The sequence below is a fragment of the Chiloscyllium plagiosum genome, chromosome 23, assembly GCF_004010195.1.
Source record: "Chiloscyllium plagiosum isolate BGI_BamShark_2017 chromosome 23, ASM401019v2, whole genome shotgun sequence".
NCBI lineage: Eukaryota > Metazoa > Chordata > Chondrichthyes > Orectolobiformes > Hemiscylliidae > Chiloscyllium > Chiloscyllium plagiosum.
Window position 1 is genome coordinate 55,621,444 of NC_057732.1, and position 15,200 is coordinate 55,636,643.

Consider the following 15,200-nt stretch of genomic DNA (forward strand, 5'->3'; position numbering starts at 1 on the left):
TGAGGTAAGCCTCTTCACTGTCCACTACACCTCCAATTTTGGTGTCATCTGCAAACTTACTAACTGTACCTCTTATGCTCGCATTCAAATCATTTATGTAAATGACAAAAAGTAGAGGACCCAGCACCTATCCTTGTGGCACTGCACTGGTCACAGGCCTCCAGTCTGAAAAACAACCCACCACCACCACACTCTATCTTCTACCTTTGAGCCAGTTCTGTATCAAAATGGCTAGTTCTCCCTGTATTCCGTGAGATCTAACCTTGCTAATCAGTCTCCCATGGGGAACCTTGTCAAACACCTTACTGAAGTCCATATACATCACATCCACTGCTCTGCCCTCATCAGTCTTCTTTGTTACTTCTTCAAAAAACTCAATCAAGTTTGTGAGACATAATTTTAATGGTAACATCTTTGAATCTGTCTTGCCAGCATTCTCAAAACTTCTGAAAGGGAACAAACAATATCAGCCAATTCAAAAACCAATGCCTTTCAAGATCTATTTACTTCCCTTGTCCAATTTTAATGTGAAGATGTAATACTGGGAAAATGAGATCCAGACAAAACTACCCTGAGCATTTTCACTTCTTCTGTGTCTAGTGCCTTAGTAATTATGCACCTTTTACCATTGCTTGAACAAATTTGTTAGTTTGTCATTTAACACTAAGTAAAAAAATACATTACAGTATTGTGGTGAGAGCATTTATATAAATGTGCTAACTTACTCTTGCTCATTCTTTGAGGTGAGCACGACCATGTTTATTGTGCTTTGTGAATAGGACAATTGAATGTTTCAGCATGTAGCTGGAAAATAACATAAGAGGGAGTACATCACATTTCTGAGGCATTGGGACTGGTTTTGGGGCAGATGGGACCTGTGCAAAGATGGATGGGTTGCACTTAATACAATATTTGTTGATCCTAGTCATTATTTGGATATGCTGGGATTGAACTGGGGTGTACAAAGTTAAAAATCACACAACACCAGGTTATAGTCCAATAGGTTTAATTGGAAGCACTAGCTTTCAGAGCGCCGCTCCTTCATCAGGTAGTTGTGGAGGACACCATTGCAAGACACAGAGGTGCCACCTCCAGTGATCACTTCAATGCCTGTTTTTTAATTCCTGGCATCTGATCTTCAGAAGCAGCTGAGGACAGCTCTTGTGAATAGGCTTGATCTTCTTGGTATGATCCTGTTACACATGTGTACAGCAGAGTGGGCAGGACTACCAGATTGCCTACCTGTTGGACAGGAGAAAGTAAGGACTGCAGAAGCTGGAGATCAGAGTCAAAAAGTGTGGTGCTGGAAAAGCACAGCAGGTCAGGCAGCATCTGAGGAGCAGGAGAGTTGATGTTTTGGGCAAGAACTCTATATCAAGAATGGTGGACAGGAGGCTGAAGGTGTTGCATTGGACAAAATGTCCACGTTATATTGAGTGAGCAGCTCAGAACTGGTATATCATCCAACACAGTCAGCAGGGGATTACACTGTATCTTCAGGCTTTCTAGAGGGCATTGCTTTTACCCAAATAGCCATCCAATGTGCAAGGGTGTGGGGATAAAGCGGGCAATTAGCGTGAGGTAATGATGTTCATTAATCACACTGGTACAAACACAGTTGGCTGAGTGGACCCTTATGGACCAACACTTTTTTCTATGATTCTATCTGCTTGGAGGCTCTGCCTTTGGAGTTGGAGTTGTCTCAGACTCAGCAGCTTCCTGTCCATGCTGAATCTAATTACAATGCCAAGAGAAGCTTTCTGGAAGGCACTGGAGAACACTGCAAAGATAAGCATGGAGTCAAGAGTTGATGCTAGCACACAGGCCTGTTTGACTCTGTCAGTGACTCAGCCTGTCAGTAATCCAGGATGTCCACCAGCATGTCATCCATTGAAGTGGGAAACCACATTGATGTGTTACTCAAGGCAAATCCCAAAGGCTCTCACAGCTCATTGCATCAAAGGCTTTGGCCAAGTCAAGAAACATAATGGAGAGGATTCATGTTGTGCCGCTCTCCTGGCATTGTCCAACACCACCGCCCCCCCCCCCCCCCCCGCCCCCGCCCCCGCCCCCCAACCCCTCCTAAAATACTATCAATGATTTATTGGCCAATTTTCAAAAGTCACTGACTCTATGGCAGCAGATCCTGGCTCAAATATTATACAAAGTGGTTCAGAGGAAATTTTGGCAAAGATTTTGCTGGCGACAGATTGGAATGAGAGACCCCAATCATTGTCACAAGATCAGCAAGTTTTTTTTTGTAGAAGTACAACTGGATACACACAGGATGTATTAAGGAAACAGCATTCACTGAGAATATAAAATTCCGAGTACATTCGGTTAGTGGATGGCATCATTTCAATAATGACCAGTGATCTAGGAGGAGCTTATAACAATGTTTTCAGTTGGTCACACAGGACAGTTCAAGGGTCAGTAAGGAGCAGTTCAAAGGTATGCCGATAGAAAGTAAAGAACAGTGAGCTGTGAGAGTTGTCTCCAGGTTAGCGGAACTGATTTCCAACAGCCCTTCAGGGAAAGCAATCTGAAACAAGCACAGGCCATCTTGGAAAATCTTAGCAAGTGTGACAGCATCTGTGGAAAGAAGAGTAGTGTTACTGTTTGAAGTCTAGTTTGACTTCTTCAGAACAGAAGAACAGTTCCCAAGAACAGCCGAATCTCTCTGTGCTGTTAGAATCAGGCTGTGTTCTCAGAGTGATTAGAGCGCTTGGTGTTGGAGTCAGGGCATTGCAATGGTCCTGGAGGTTTTGGGGGCTCACAAAAATCTGGCAGCCACTGGTCAGAGCAGCTGAAGGTGGACATTTGAAAAGCGCAAGCAGTGATACAGTTGCTGAAAATGTGTTGCTGGAAAAGCGCAGCAGGTCAGGCAGCATCCAGGGAACAGGAGAATCGACGTTTCGGGCATAAGCCCTTCTTCAGTGATACAGTTGAGCAAGCTGGGAGTTCAAGTCAAAACACAAGTGATGATCCAGCTTCCTGAAACTAGGTGTCGGTGAAAAGCTGGAAATGTGCTGCTGAATAACTTCCGAATCCAGGGAAATGTGGGTAATTGGCCAGAGCCAATTGTGACAGTCCAAGACAAAGCAGATCCTATTTCATTATCTGAGGGCATTAATTGTTAGGGAGGTGACAGCCTAATGGCATTTTCGCTGGATTATTAATCCAGAGACCCAGGAAATGTTCTGGGGACCAGAGTTCATATCCCACCACAGCAGATGGTGGCATTAGATTGTTCATCTAACGATGACCGTGAATCCATTATTGCTTGTGGGGCAAAAACCCATCAGATTAACTAATGCCCTGAAGGGAAAGAAACAGCCATCCTTATCTTGGTCCGGATGGTAACTCCAGACACACAGCAATGTGATTTATGTAAATTGTCCTCTTGGGGCAATTAGGGATGGGCAATAAATGCTGGCCCAACCAGCGACAGCCTCCGCTTATGAATTAATTTTTAAAAAGACTTTGAGAGTCTCTTTATGATAGTTCATTGTCTTTTCCTTTAATCAATTTTTACTCATTTGGTTGCATTTTCTCTTCTCTCTGAACCTCCTGTATACATCCTGCTTCTCAATTGCATTTTCTACCTGCTACACTCATGAGCATCCTTTTATCTTCTTTATCTTGTTTCTATTGCCTTTCCCATTGGGTGTGAGAGACACCACAAGACATGGTGGGTAAGTAATGATGTAACATGCTGTGAGAGAAATCACAAGGTCCCAAAAATTGAACGCAACTCAGGCATAACCAAAAATTATAAAATTCAACCCGGAATCCATTTTGTTTTGGTTTCATCCATCCCAGGGAATGGCGGGTTATGCAAGATTGGCTGAAGGTGACAGAATGTTTGTTTGATATTTGTATTGTGCAGCTAAAAATTTATGGAAAATTACAGGAAAAATGCACCATGTTTCTGCTGAAAGCTGTGATTCATTTTTATCTATAGTGGTTTTTGTAAGAGATGTGGTCCAGTACGAACCATTTTACTTCCATATATTCAGGCCAGCAACCTGAAACCATTCTGTCTGATTACTGTTAATCACGAGCTAGCTGCTTTCAGTGTGTTGGGTTGTCAATTCAGGCAGAAGCAGGTGCTAATTGAATAATTTTCACTTCATATTTCCAACTAACTTACATGACAATTACTCAAATGAGCAGTTTAGGTACAGTGTTTTTTTTACAGAGCAGTAAAATTTTATCTTTGGTATTGATTTGACTTAGTCAGATAGAGATTCAGCACGGAAACAGACCATTTGGTCCAACTCATCCATACCAACCAGATATTCGATATAAATGTATGTCTGAACCCTTTGTATTCATATACCAATCCAGATGCCTTTTAAATGTTGTAATTGTACTCCTCTCCATCACTTCCTCTGACAGCTCATTCGATCTGTGTGAAAAAGTTGCCCCTTAGGTCCTTTTTTAAATATTTGCCCTCTCACCTTAAACTTTTGCCCTCCAGTTTAGGACTCCCCCCATCCTGTGGAAAAGACCTTGTCTATTTACCCTATCCACGCCCCTCATGATTTTATAAACCTCTATAAGGTCACCCCTCAGCCTCTGATGCTCCAGGGAAAATAGCCCCAGCCTGTTCAGCCTCTCCATATAGCTCAAATCCTCCAACCCTGGCAACATCCTTGTAAATCTTTTCTGAACCCTTTCAAGTTTCACAACATCATTCTGATAAGAGAAAGACCAGACTTACCAAAAGTGGCCTAACTAATGTCCTGTACAGCCGCAACATGACCTCCCAATTCCTTGACTCAATGCACTGACCAATGAAGGAAAGCATACCAAACGCCGCCTTCACTATCCTATCCACCTGTGACTCCACTTTCAAAGTGCTGTGAACCTGCACTCCCAGGTCTCTTTGTTCAGCAACACTCCCCAGGACCTTACCATTAAGGGTATAAGTCCTGCCTGATTTGCCTTACCAAAATGCAGCACCTCATGTTTGTCTAAATTAAACTCATCAGCCAGCCCATCTGACCAAGGTCTTGTTGTAATCTGAGGTAACCTTCTTCACTGTCCCTCTACACCTCCAATTTTGGTGTCATCTGCAAACTTACTAACTATACCTTCTATATTCACACTCAAATCATTTATATAAATGATGAAAAGCAGTGGATCCAGCACTGAACCTTGTGGCACACCTGCAATGATGGGTCACCAGTCTGAAAAGCTATTATCTTCAATTATCCTGTCAATCTTTACATTGAGTATCGGTGCCTCTGGAATCATAAACCTTTAAGTGAAAAGGGAGTTCCTGCAAAGATAAGTGACATGAACAATCTGAGTGTGCCTGCTATATTTGGAGAGCCAGTGGAAAGAAGCATGGATTGTCTTAAAGGTGTTTTTGTCTACTTAAAATTTAAATTAGTTTCCGAACATTTTATTTAACTCTTCCAATGACACAGAAGACACATTGTGTTGGAAGGAGCATGCCCAGTGGTTGCCATCTTGGCAGTTTAAATCTTATTTTTCCGCCAGTCATTTCTGGTTCACAAAGTGTTTGACTGAAAGTCAGCAGGCTCCTGTACCCTGGGTAATATTATATTACAGCTAAGAAGCCAGAATCCCAATACTGCTGGGTGGTTCTGTAAAAGACCACATTTTTGATTGGCTCGTCAGTAAGCATTAATTGTTGGCGAGGCCATCTGGATTCAACAACACGCATTAAACACTTGAACACTCCAAATAGAAGACCACAATAAAAAGAACATTCCCTAAGGGAATTAAATCGGAAGGGAGTGGTGGAAAAAGGTTGGAGTACATTATAAAATTCATTACACATGCATTTTGGAAAGAGAAGACTTGATCATTTGAATGGCCCTTTCCCAATCCTTGTTTACTTATACATTCATTACAAAAAGCAAAGTCAAAGTTCCATTCAGGGCAGAAAGTGAGGACTGCAGATGCTGGAGATCAGTGTCGAGAGTGTGGTGCTGGAAAACGTTTCGGGCGTTTCCTGATGAAGGGCTTATTCTCAAAACGTTGATTCTCCTGCTCCTCGGATACTGCCTGACCAGGAGCAAATATTGACCAAAAAAAAGAGATTATAACACAAGTTGCTCCAGATCCCATTGAACAGAGTGCGAGTAATTGACAGGTGTTCCAGTAGGGACCATGTTATGAGGGTAGATTTCAGAGATTTCCTGCCGTCATTCTCGATCTTGGGAGGGATCTACAGGAACTGATTGGGTTTGTATAGTAGAAGGATGAAAAGGCTCTTGTCTTAAACAAAACTTAGCAACTAGGTGCAAGGTATACTAATATGACAATGATTGTCACCGAGATAATGAGGAAGAAACAGTAGACAGGTTTAACTCTGACATGATTTTACACTGTCCTTCTCACCGAGTCCGTGAACCCCTCACTATTAACCTTTTCAGACCCTTACAGCCTTTTGCAACAGTCTCTACTTAATTACCTAGGAGTGTGGTGCTCGAAAAGCACCTCAGGCCAGTCAGCTTCTGAGGAGCAGGAGAATTGACATTTGTAGCATAAGCCCTTCATCAGGAGTTAGTCCTGTGGGGCGGAGGGCTGAGAGATAAATGGGATTGGCATGGGACTGGGTGCATAGGCATCTGGGAATGGGATAAGTAGATGAAGGTGGGGGAGAAGGTGATAGGGTGGAGTCATTGATGGGAAGGAAGATGGACAGGTCAAGAGAGCGGTGCCAAGTTCGAAGGGTTGGATCTGGGATAAGATGGGGGGAAACTAATTAAGGAAACTGGTGAAATCCACATTGATCGCGTGTGAGTGGATGGTCCCAAGGCAGAAGATGAGGTGTTCTTCCTCCAGGCATTGAGTGGTAAGGGTTTGTCAATGGAGGAGGCCCAGGACCTGCATGTCATCTTCCTTCCCGTCTATTCACTCCACCTTAGTCTCCGACCGATCACCTTCTTCCCCCAACTTCATTTATCTATCACAGTCTCAGCTACCTTCCACCCAACTCCATCCCCCCATCCCCCTCCCATTTATTTCTCAGCCCCCTGGCCCATGAGCCTCATTCCTGATAAAGAGCTTATGTTCGAAACATCGACTCTCCTGCTCCTCGGATGCCGCCTGACTGGCTGTGCTTTTCCAGCACCACACTCTCGACTCTATCTAATTCCATGTAGATTTATTAGGAATTGCATTAATTCAGCTCCAAATGAGTTCATATTTTGTTTTAAAAAAAAAACACTGTTGTAAGAAATGTTTCAACAGCAATAGAAAGAGACCGATTTATTAGAACCTTTCTCAAATCATGTATGTCCAATCTGACCACCTTCTCATGTTATCCTCAACATTTCACATAAAAATATCTGTTCTCCCTTGAGTCCATTCATATCACCAGTTAGTAAGGATTTTCCTGTTACGTTTTGCCCTGTGTGACTGACAATGTCACTTAGATAGGAAGCTATTATTTTCTCCACCCCATCTGATGGGCGCAGGATGGAATTAATCTTCTCAAGTTTGACTGATTCATCCTTGACCTGAGGAAGCATCTTTTGGATGTGATGTTAAACAGATATCCTGTTCTGGTGCTTTAGGTGGATGGTCAAGTTCCTCTATTTGAGAACTATTTGCAAGATTTTCCAGTGTGCTGTCCAAGACCCTTCCGAAACAATTTCTTTGCTGAAATGTGGACTGTCGGTCATTCATTTAAAGTATATTTGTGAAATCTTAATAATATCTGTGTCAAGTTCTTAAAGATTCAATATTTACTTTATTCACTATTGAGCAGACCAGAAGACAGTCTCTGACCAGCACTTATGTGTTTCTCTAGCTCTCATCACTGTCCTCTTACATTTAATCTAACCTAATGAATGAACTTGGGTTGAACTTTTAACCTCATGTCCAACAATTGTTGCCTTTGAGCGTAAGACCATAAGTTATAAGAGCTGAAGTAGCCCATTTGGCCAATCAAATCACTTTGCAATCACTGGGATCATAAGACCATAAGACATAGGAGCGGAAGTAAGGCCATTCGGCACATTGAGTCCACTCCGCCATTTAATCATGGCTGATGGGCATTTCAACTCCACTTACCTGTGGACCCATGGCCCTTAATTCCTTGTGACATCAAGAATTTATCAATCTCTACCTTGAAGACATTTAGCGTCCCGGCCCCCACTGCACTCTGCGGCAATGAGTTCCACAGGCCCACCACTCTCTGGCTGAAGAAATGTCTCCGCATTTCTGTTCTGAATTTACCCTCTCTAATTCTAAGGCTGTGCCCACGGGTCCTAGTCTCCTCACCTAATGGAAACAATTTCTTAGCATCCACCCTTTCCAAGCCATGTATTATCTTGTAAGTTTCTGTTAGATCTCCCCTTAACCTTCTAAACTCCAATGAGTACAATCCCAGGATCCTCAGCTGTTCTTCGTCTGTTAGACCTGCCATTCCAGGGATCACCTGTGTGAATCTCCGCTGGACACGCTCCAGTGCCAGTATGTCCCTCCTGAGGTGTGGGGCCCAAAACTGAACACAGTACTCCAAATTGGGCCTAACCAGAGCTTTATAAAGTCTCAGTAGCACATCGCTGCGTATATATTCCAACCCTCTTGAGATAAATGACAACATTGCATTCGCTTTCCTAATCACGGACTCAACCTGCATGTTTACCTTTAGAGAATCCTCGACTAGCACTCCCAGATCCCTTTGTACTTTGGCTTTATGAATTTTCTCACCGTTTAAAAAGTAGTCCATGCTTGTATTCTTTTTTCCAAAGTGCAAGACCTCGCATTTGCTCGCATTGAACTCCATCAGCCACTTCCTGGACCACTCTCCCAAACTGTCTAGATCCTTCTACAGCCTCCCCACTTCCTCAGTACTACCTGCCTGTCCACCTAACTTAAAAATGGCTGATCTGATAATCCTCAACTCCAGTTGCCTGTCTTTTTCCCATAATCCTCGATTCCCTGACTAAATTAAAAAAAATTCTGTCTATCTCAGCCTTGATTATGCTTATTGATTCAACATCAACAACCTTTTGTGATCAAGAATTCCATATCTTCACCATTCACTAGAGAAAAAATATCTGCTTCATCTCTCTCCTAACTGGATGACTCCTAATTCGAAGAACTTGCTCTCTGTCCCTAGACTCTCCCACAAGGGGAACCAACCTCTCTCGCAGTCCAGTCCCTGAAGAATCTTGCCTGTTGCAATACGGTTGTGTCTCATTCTTCTGAGTACATGCACAACCTAATCTCCCTCTGCTCAGAATAAAATCCTTCCATTCCCAGGGTCAACCTAATGAACCTTCTCCAGACTGCCTCTGTCTCTGCCTCTGCCTCTGCCTCTGCCTCTGCCTCTGCCTCTGACCCAAATCCGTTTCTGATGCTGCTCAACACCTTCAAGGATCATTTCCACTGATTTTCTGTCTGATGATCCTTTCTCTCGTGCTTAGTTTGTAAAAGACCACTTTTACCCATAGCTTCCCTATTCATTTGCTTTTCCATGAAAATAACACACCAATTTCTGATGACTAACTTTATATCTTAACGCTAGCATAGATTTAACTGAATGAGAGAAAAGCTTAATACAGTCAGTTTTGCTAATACACATGTTCCTTCAACACAAATTGGCCTTAACATGATTGAAGAATTGAGACTGTTATTGTTGTACGTGAACTTTCCTTACTTGTATTGGCGATAATGCGATTCTGGAACGACGATGGCACTATTTTCTTATAATGCAAGATTCCACAAGAACTGAACTAGCTCATTATATCAGAATTGTCTATATATCCATGCCTTCATTTCCATTTTTCCACTTCACAATGCAACATATTTTCTTACTTCCAACCCCATGATCACTGCTGGCACTTCCTCTCTCTAATTCCAATCACAAATAGCATCAGTTTCCTATTTGCACTAAATCCATCAACTGCCCTTCCCCATCTTCACTCTCTGTTTCAAAAAACATTTGCCTATTTCTTCAGTCTGTCCCTATATTCTTTTGCCTGCCTGGTGCCTATCACAATCAATAACTTGAAGATCATTGTGCAGTTATAAATCTGTTGTGACTACAACATCATCACAATAAGATGTTGAAGTTATAGATGCTTGGCCTGTGTTTTTCTTTTTGCTTATTAGGGAGTGCAGGAAGTAAAAGGTCTCAATTTCCTGATGTGGAGATGTCGGTGTTGGACCGGGGTGGGCAAAGTTAAAAATCACACAACAACAGCTTATAGTCCAACAGGTTTAATCAGAAGCACTAGCTTTTGGAGCGCCGCTCCTTCATCAGGTGGTTGTGGAGGACACAATTTCCTGACTGTTCCTCCACAACCCACAATACTCCACAACCACTTGATGAAGGAGCAGCGCTCTGAAAGCTAGTGCTTCCAAATAAACCTGTTTTACTATAACCTGATGTTGTGTGATTTTTAACTTTGTTCCTAACAAAAGCAGGGAACAGTAAAGTTAGGAAAAATGTTCACTGTTAATTTATTAATAACTGAATAAGTTAACGTCATGTATTTTGATAATTCCTGGCTGTGGACGTTGTTCTCAGATGCACCATCACCAAGTTCTTTTCCTTTGCAAGCAGCAGCAGATTTTCCATTCTTTCTGAAGTAGAAGACTTTACCATTTCACAAACACAACCACCAAATGCTGAGGCATTCAGGACTTTGACTCAGAATGATATCAGTGATAAAGACTATTATTGATTTGCTCTGCAATTTAACACCTCACTAATACACAAGCTACACTTTGGGGCCCAGCTTGGAAACAAAGCAGATGTGAGCACAGATAGGCTAAAGACATTTCAATTAGAATCTTTTGTTTTTCACATTGACTTGGACTAAATTGAATCTCATTATAGACTTTAACACTTTACAATCAGTGTACTAATTATAGTTCTGTGTGAGTCTGTAAATATCAGGGTAGCAAGAAAAAACTAGGCAAAGACTGATCCAAAAACAGAAGTTGTGGGAAAAGCTCAGTAGGTCTGGCTGCATGTAAAGAGAAACCAGAGTTAAATGTTTCTGCTCCAGTGACACTTCCTCAAAACAAACACTGAGGTATGGACTGTTTGCTGCTTGTTAGCTGTCACAAAGCTGTTTAAAGATAGTGTGCATCCTATTTACAAATAACTATGATTTGAGACCCTCAGTGACTACAGTCCAGCCGACATCAGAATCCTCTGCAAAATCTGACCAATTAATATGTCTCATGGACACCACTCAGACAGGACCTTATTTGTGAAAGAGTTAGAATTAGTGCAGGTGCCTTAACCATTACCAGGAACAGACAGCACACTGGGTGTGATATCATGTGCTGATTTAACACCAGCATTGCCATATTGGAGCTGCTGAAACAGTAACATTCAACTTGTTTGAGGTTACTCCATGCATACTGAACCATCATCTTGGATTTCACAGACAGTCCTGTATTTGAAGCAATTATCCCCTGGCAGGATGATAACAACTGGGATGTAATTTGTCCCTTATCCCAACCGTTCGGCGCGTGCCATTAGTAAATAAGAATCCATGTGATTTCCCCCAAATTTCCACACTAACAGCTTCACCAAAATGTCCTATAAATTGAATCCTGACAGATGATCGCTCTGGTTCCACTATTCTCTCTTCACCATACACAGCTGAACATGCATTTGATACTATAAAGGACCCCAAACTTCCAACCCATTATTCCCAAACATCTCTGGTTAAAGGTTACGCTGACAGGTTAGTTATTTGGTTGTTGTATTATTTCTTCCAGCTTCTACATTTCCATACCTGATCGAAGTTTCTGCAGTTTATTACTGAGACACTACTTTGGGTGAATTCATGTCTGTTTACAAACCAATTGTTTCCTGACAAAGCAGTGACCTGTGAGAGTTTTCTTTTGGTATTGACCATGATGAGAATAATGAACAGAGGTCATGCACAGCTGCTTAAAGAGGAATGAGGAGAAATGGGTGACAAACACTCAGCAATGCCCCTCCCCATAAAAGCCAACAATCCAAAGGGATAGATAAATGCAGTCGCACCTGTCAACCTATCACGCCATTAACTCCTGCTGGCTCTTGTTATGGGCTGCCTTCTGGAATAAGGAAGACAGTGTGTCACAGTGTGAGCAGTCACAAAGTGTGAGATAGAATCCCTACAGTGTGGAAACAGGCCAATGGCCAACCAGTCCACACCAACCCTTCAAAGAGTATCCCACCCAGACCCATTCCCTTGCCTTATTTACTGTATATTTCCCCTGACTAATGCACCTACCCTACATTACAGGGTAAAAACAAGGACTGCAGAAGATGGAAACCAGAGTCTAGATTAGAGTGATGCTGGAAAAGCACAGCAGGTCAGACAGCATCCGAGGAGCAGAAAAATTGATGTTTTGGGCAAAAGCCCTTCATCAGGAATAGAGGCAGGGAGCCTCCAGGGTAGAGAGATAAATGGGAGGGGGGTAGGGATGGGGAGAAAGTAGCAAAGGGTACAATAAGTGAATGGGGGTGGGGATGAAGATGAAGAGAGGAGGGTGGAGTGGATAGGTGGGAAGGAAGATAGGCAGGTAGGACAAGTCATAGGGATGGTGCTGAGCTGGAAGGCTGGGGAAGGGGAAATGAGGAAACTGGTGAAGTCCACATTGATGCCCTGGGGTTGGAGTGTTCCACGGCGAAAGATTAGATTAGATTACTTAGTGTGGAAACTGGCCCTTCGGCCCAACAAGTCCACACCGATCCGCCGAAGCGCACCCACCCAGACCCATTCCCCTACACTTACCCCTGCACTTAACACTATGGGCAATTTAGCATGGCCAATTCATCTGACCTGTACATCTTTGGACTGTGGGAGGAAACCGGAGCACCCGGAGGAAACCCACGCAGACACGGGGAGAATGTGCAAACTCCACACAGTCAGTCGCCTGAGGCGGGAATTGAACCCGGGTCTCTGGCGCTGTGAGGCAGCAGTGCTAACCACTGTGCCCAGAGGGAGTTGAAATTTTGGGCCACGGGGCAGTGGGGTTGATTGATGCGGGTGTCCTGGAGATGTTCCCTAAAGCGCTCTGCTAGGAGTCTTCCAGTCTCCGGGACATCTCTGGGACATCTGCACCAATCAACCCCATCGCCCCATGGCCCAACATTTCAACTCCCCTTCCCACTCTGCCGAGGACATAGAGGTCCTGGGCCTCCTTCATCACCGCTCCCTCACCACCTGACGCCTGGAGGAAGAACGCCTCATCTTCCGCCTCGGAACACTTCAACCCCAGGGCATCAATGTGGATTTCACCAGTTTCCTCATTTCCCCTTCCACCATCTCACCCCAGCTCCAATCTTCTAGCTCATCACCACCCCCATGACACACACACATACACACACACATACACACACACATACACACACACATACACACACACATACACACACACATACACACACACATACACACACACATACACACACACATACACACACACATACACACACACATACACACACACATACACACACACATACACACACACATACACACACACATACACACACACATACACACACACATACACACACACATACACACACACATACACACACACATACACACACACATACACACACACATACACACACACATACACACACACATACACACACACACACATACAGAGAATGTGCAAACTTTACACAAGCAGTCATCCAAAGCTGGAATTGAACCTGGGTCCCTCGCACTGTGAGGCAGCAGTGCTAACCACTGAGCCACTGTGTAAAGAGGCATGAGGCTTGCTGCAGTGCTAAGTATGAGAGGGTGAACTGAAACTATGAATATTAGTGGGTAAGCTTCTGGATAGAGATTGTTGGAATGTGAATAATGAGTGTGTGGTGAATTGGATAGTGGTTGGATCTAGTGATGCAATTGATTGGATTCTCACAAGTTATTCCAATATAGAGATCCTCCATTGTGGCCTTATGGTGACCTGATCAGCTGCACAGCCAATAGTATAACTCCAGTGTGCCAGCTTCACATTGTCCTTCGTTTCTGCAGCCTTAGATTGGTGGCTATAGGCATTGTCTCTGATAAATGCTACCGGTCTGAGTTACATGTTGAAATCAAAAGAGGAGAACTTTGAGATGTTGTTATAGATTAGGCCAAAACTACAACTTTTAATTTCTACCTTGTTTGTTTGTATTATTTACAGGGCATGAGGTGCATCATAACATTGTCTTTTACTTAGCCAGCAAGTTTAGTAGGAACCAAAGTTATGTTTAAACCATTTACTGATGTTTAGTTTCTTTGAAATAGAAACTATTTTCTCTTTGATGTCTTTTCATCCACAGTAAGATTTACCAGTGGATTATTGGTTGTTTGTATGTTTGTAGAAATGCAGGCTTTCCCTTTAGACATGGGTATTTTTAGCTGTTGTTCGATATTCTTAATGAACACCTTTAAACACCTTTTAATTCTGGATCTGTGTTCTCAGATCCTGGTATTTAGCTGTGCAATATGATTAGCTACAAACAATTTAACAATTGTTAAAAGGTTTCTTAAAACAATATTATGATTGTGAAAGAGGGCTCTGGTGATTCTCAACATTCCTTTAAACAATAGCTTTGCTGAAAATGGTTGTTCTTTAGTGGAAGGTGACCTAATCTAACCTTACAGAAGCTTTTCGTGTTTTTGTTCTTTTTGGGTGGAATTCCTAGTTGCTGAAGGCTAAAGCTCTCACAGTCTCCAACCACTTTTCCCCACTTTCAAACTAACCTGCCTTTATTTGCATTCACTGAACATCTCTGCTCTTCACTGGATTGCCTGCATTGGATTGATTTAGAATAAACAATGACATTTTTGTCTTTCAGTTAATGCCTTATTCCCATATGTGAGAAATTAAGTCCAGAGTGCCACAGGGTGGCAGGATGGACTCAAACAAACTCCTTCAACAAAATATTTGTCTCATAAAAAATGAAGTTTTATTTTGTGTTCTTTACTGTCCAGTTCCCTAATGCAGAGTTTGAACTGTGAAAATGAAAAATGTTTCAAATTTATTTGTCAGAGAAACTGATAGAGACTGTGTGTGTCTGTGTGTGTGTGTTTGTCTGTGTGTGTATATGACAAAAAGAAAGAGACAGAGAGAGCAAGTGCACATATATACACACTGTTGTCCCTGTGTCATATTAAAGGATTTAATTTGAGCCTGCAGCCCTAGGCAATAGAGTTTTAGGGATTAGGAAAAAGTGTGGGAACGAC

At 42.7% G+C, this 15,200-nt stretch overlaps 1 protein-coding gene across 3 annotated transcripts in view; it reads left to right on the forward strand.

Moving 5' to 3' along the window:
- The window catches only part of sema3ab (sema domain, immunoglobulin domain (Ig), short basic domain, secreted, (semaphorin) 3Ab), a 412,514-nt gene that overhangs the window by 145,385 nt on the left and 251,929 nt on the right, over positions 1–15,200 (forward strand). The window lies entirely within an intron of this gene.